At 64.6% G+C, this 4357-nt stretch overlaps 1 long non-coding RNA gene across 1 annotated transcript; it reads right to left on the bottom strand.

Moving 5' to 3' along the window:
- Positions 1–1120: 1120 nt before the first annotated feature.
- Positions 1121–3770, bottom strand: LOC121021875 (uncharacterized). The gene is made up of 4 exons (XR_005786728.1): positions 3173–3770; positions 2445–2558; positions 1996–2175; positions 1121–1214 (listed from the first exon to the last, which is right to left on the bottom strand). It is a non-coding gene; the product is annotated as an uncharacterized LOC121021875 (long non-coding RNA).
- Between the last annotated feature and the right edge of the window lie 587 nt (positions 3771–4357).

Raw genomic sequence — 4357 nt, 5'->3', positions numbered from 1 at the left:
CCCACACGTGTCCCCCATGGCCATCTCCCTGACTTCTGCCTCTATGACAAGAGGCCCAGAGAAGGGCTGTCCCTCCAGGGAGCCCCCTGGCACCAGGGGTGTTTCCTGTGGCATTTCTTCCTGATGCTGGGCTCTCCGTCCAGGGTCACTGCCTGGGAGCCGGGCATTGGTGACAAGGTCAGGTGGAGAAGCAGTCACCCTTGCTTCCTACTGGGAGCATCTCAAGGGGTCCAACACCCAGTGTCTGACCACGTATGCGCTTCTGGAACGACCAGTGGAGGAGAAGCAAAGAGGCGGCCCAGATCTGCCCCAGGGCTCGTCTCAGCACACCCGCTGTGTGAAACGTCTCATTCGGTTTGGTTCGTGGCCGCGGTGGTCCCTCCGCCAGCTGCTCACCGAGGGGCAGGGGGCCTTCGCCGTGGAGCCCGTGGGCCCTGCTTCGAAAGGGGGGGAGCCTGCGAGGAGCGCCCCCTCGGGGCCAGGCCGCCCACGGGGCACTCGGCCCTCCGGTCGCTCCCGGACGTGCAGGCTGGAGTGGGGAGGGGACCAGAGTCGCGGCCCCCTCCCCGCCCCCGGACAGCGTGCTCCCCAGGCCGACCCTCCGCCTCCCGGCTCCTCCTGCGCCGCCACGCTTCCCGCGCCCCAGCCGCGCAGGGCCGAGGACCCCGGGACGGATCGGCCTCGCCAGGCCCGGGGACCCAGGGCGGGGCGCAGCCGGGGCGGTGGCGGCCCCGGGTCTCCGGATCAGCGCCCCCGTCGTCCGGCCCAGTGGCTTGAGTCCCCGCCCGGCCCCGGAAGGGTGGCGCCGCCACGTCCCCCGCGGGTCCCGCCCCCGTCCCGGCGCGGCGGCCGGAGGTGGCGCGGCCGACGGGTCGCTGAGCGTGCCCCTGAGCCCCTGAGGCCCGAGGTCCCCATGTCCCGGGTCCCCCGTGTTCCCGCATCCCCGCTGGGGCGTCTCGGGACCGGCCTCGATGGCCTCGGGGCAGAGCACCGCCAGCCCAGAGGCTTCCTGATCCGGAACCGAGAGCAGGGCGCCGGCCCAGGTCCCCCCTGCGCTGTCGCAGCTACCCAAGCTCGCCAGGACGGCTGCGCGCAGGACCTTCTCCAGAACCGGGTCCTTACCTGTGTCCTGGCTTGTGTCGGTCACGCACGCTCAGCGTCCCCACTGCGCCCAAGGCCTTCACGGAAAGATTTCACGCAGAACACGTGGGGACCTGAAAGGACGGTGCCTGTGAAGCCTATGGAGGGGGTCCCTGGGGCCCCCGACCTGACTTGTTACGGGAGGGCGGGGCTGAAGGACCACGATCACGTGTCCCCACGTTCCCCCAGGAGGGGACACCACTGTTCCCTCACATGCGCGCTGCCATGGGCTCTGTCTGGAGGTTTGGGAATCTCAGACTGTAGGCACTTGGACCCAATAGTTGGGCCGCCAACCCCTTGAGTTGTGCCTGGAGCTCAACCTCCTTTACAGCGTAAATTCCGACCCGGAGACTTGACTTTCTGCGTTTGTACCCAGACGTTTGACCTGAGCCCAGCCCGGGCGAGGGGGTTGCATGGTATTTCCGCACAGGAAAATGGAGGGCAAATGGTTTTCATCTTCTGTTCCGAATATTTGTCCTTGTGGGAATTATTCCAGCGCGTCTCCCCGTTTCCTCGCGACGCTGCCCTTGCCTCCTGGCTCTTTCCGGGGAAGCACATTCCCAGGGGACACAGAGTCAGGTGGGGGCAGTTTCTGCAACACGCCCTTTGACGAGGGTTGGCTTTGTCTTCTCCGGGGGAGCATGTCTCTGGAAGGAAACCCTTCGCCGCTGTGATGCCGCCCAGGCGTGGAAACCGAATGAAACCATATAAAGAGCGGATCGGCCTACTGTCTGGTGGCGGGAGAGAATTTCTGGGAAAAACTTCTAATGCACTGGAAGTCTTGCTGACTTTGGGTTGGGGTTTTCTTGGGCCTGTTTTACCCGCGGAAAGCCTTTCCCACAGGTCACTACTTACAGCGACTCGGGTGGCTGTCGCTCAAGGGCGGTCGTTGGAAGACGCTTCCGGTGCATAACCGAAACAACTCAACAGGGGAGAGTTGAACGTTCATCGCTACGTCACTTTGTTAAAGGCACATGCGAGTAACGGTTATTCACGTGTGGCCGGTTCTGTCCTCACAGGACGGTCGCCTCCCTCCTAACGTGGAAACAAACTCAGTCCCCACAGGTAAGCACATCAGGAACCTTGCTACTGACGCCCTAGGAGACCTCAGTTCCCAGCACAGGCAGGGGCTGGCCTTGGCCTTCAGGCCCTTCCCTCTCTCTTCACAGGACAGGGGACCCAGAGTCCCTCCCCACCCCCCCGATGAGCCCCGAACCTCCCATCTTCAGGGACCTCCCTGGACAGTGTCACCCCCACCCTGAGGCAGATCCCATCCCCCTTACTGGAGAGAAAGTCTTAATCACCTGCAGGGGCACAGGCTGAGCTGACCATAGTTCTCCTGGTGGGCAGTGGGGCCTCGGTGGGGAATCTCCTTCTGGAAGCCTCGGTCCGCCCCGACAGCAGAGCCCAGCCTGTGTCTGCGGTGGGCAGGGCACAGCACAGGGCTAGGTCCCCAGGCACAGACGACAAACAGTCCTGGCCCCACCCAGGCCCGGGCCTCGGCCGAGGACACAGCTGGACTCTGAGCCGCATGGGGGGCCTCAGGCAGCACCCCTCCATGCCCCAGTGTGCCATGGGGCAGGTAAAACATGGGTCCCTCCCTGCCTGCAGGATGTGGGGCCAGAGCACGGGTACTGGGGAGTCTGCGGTCCTGGGGCCACGGTCAGAAAGGGTCCCTGCCCAGGCACCCCCTCCAGCCTTGACCACCAGGTCCCGGTCCAGAATGGCTCAGGCCTAGGGACACAGGCCCTGCAGGGTCCTCTGCCCTTCTCTGCAGCCATGGGGCTGGGGCCCTGGACACAGGACCAGGTCTCTCTGTCTCCACCTGCTGGGCTGATACTGCCTCCGCCTTGCCTCCCCGTCAGCCTGGAGATCTTGGGGCAAGTGTCCTGTGAGCCAGCTCTTTGTCCCCAGGTGAGCACAGCCCAGGCAGAGCTGGCTGGTGCTGGGGAGAGCCTCCCTCCCTGGCCTCTGCCCAAACCCCACCCCACCCCCACCCAGGGCCCCTCAGGCAGTCCCTGGCTTCCCCCACCTTCCAAGGGAGGCCCTTCTGTCTGTGGCCCACAAGTGAGGGGGTGTCTTCAAGAAATGTCCCAGGAAATGCAGGGATTCCTGGGCCATTCCCGATCCACTCTGGTGCTGGAACCGGGCCGGCCTTGCTCAGGCTCAGGGCTGCCTGGGCAGTGCACGTGGAGCCTGCCCCCACCAGCCTCCTGGGGCCGGGGGGGGGGTGGAGACCCCAAATTCAAGGGCAGATGAAGCGGGGAGCCTGCCAGGGAGCCTCAGACTGCGTCCCATGTCTCTCGTGCCCCTTCCTGTACCTGGGACCCCTGCACCCCTGCCTCTGCTCCGAGCCCCTCCAGACCCCTTTCCTCTTGGGAGGTTTCCACCTGGGAATCACGACATATCACTCCCTTTGTCCTTTGATAAACTTTTGTCACCGGGACCTGAGGGAAGGCCCTTCTGTGTCCAACGCCCCTTCCCCTTTCTGCCCCCGGCCCCTGCCAGGCACCACCCTCAGCCGCCCCACTTGGCCCAGCATCTGTCCCAGGAACCCAGCCCCTGACACACCCCCTGGGGCCCTGGCCCCAGCCTCCCACAGGCCTGGGAGGGGCCCACTCCGTGGTCTTCAGGCCCTTGGCTCCTCGGTCTCCCAGACTCGGTTCAAGCCTCACGGAAGCCTCTACCCTCCCCTGCGCCTGAGCCCCTCCCCACGGCTGCTCACAGGGAAGTCAGAGACCAGCTCAAGTCCAGCAAAAAGGACAACGCAGCAGAGTGGGGTGTGAGGGGTGCAGGGAAAGCAGGGCCGAGGGGGTGCTGTGCGGTGAGCGCCGCGTGAAAACACGGGAGCCAGGCCGCCAGGGGACCTGACTTCAGGAGCGAGAAGTACAGCCCAGGTTCAGGGTCAGGAGAAGGGAGGAGGTACACACGGAGGATGGAAAAATAGGGGAACACCGGGACGTGGAACCTACAGTTGGCTCCTTCAAAGAGCAGCACACTTGACAGACGCTTGACTAGATGCACTGAGAAAAACGGACTCAAATTAGAAAAGGAGGCATGAGATCGGGGCATCAGCACCGACCCCACAGAAACAAGGGGCCGTGGGAGGTCCGGGAGGAACACGCTAGGCCAAGGAGGACGACCCTCGCGGGAAGGACAGAAGGCGCAGCCGGTGCAGGAAGCCGTCCTGAGAGGTTTTCTTAGAGTTTCCACCAGT

The sequence above is a fragment of the Herpailurus yagouaroundi genome, unplaced genomic scaffold (genome assembly GCF_014898765.1).
Source record: "Herpailurus yagouaroundi ecotype Mexico unplaced genomic scaffold, PumYag 343, whole genome shotgun sequence".
NCBI classification, from domain to species: domain Eukaryota; kingdom Metazoa; phylum Chordata; class Mammalia; order Carnivora; family Felidae; genus Herpailurus; species Herpailurus yagouaroundi.
This window is presented reverse-complemented; position numbering and strand designations above follow the sequence as displayed.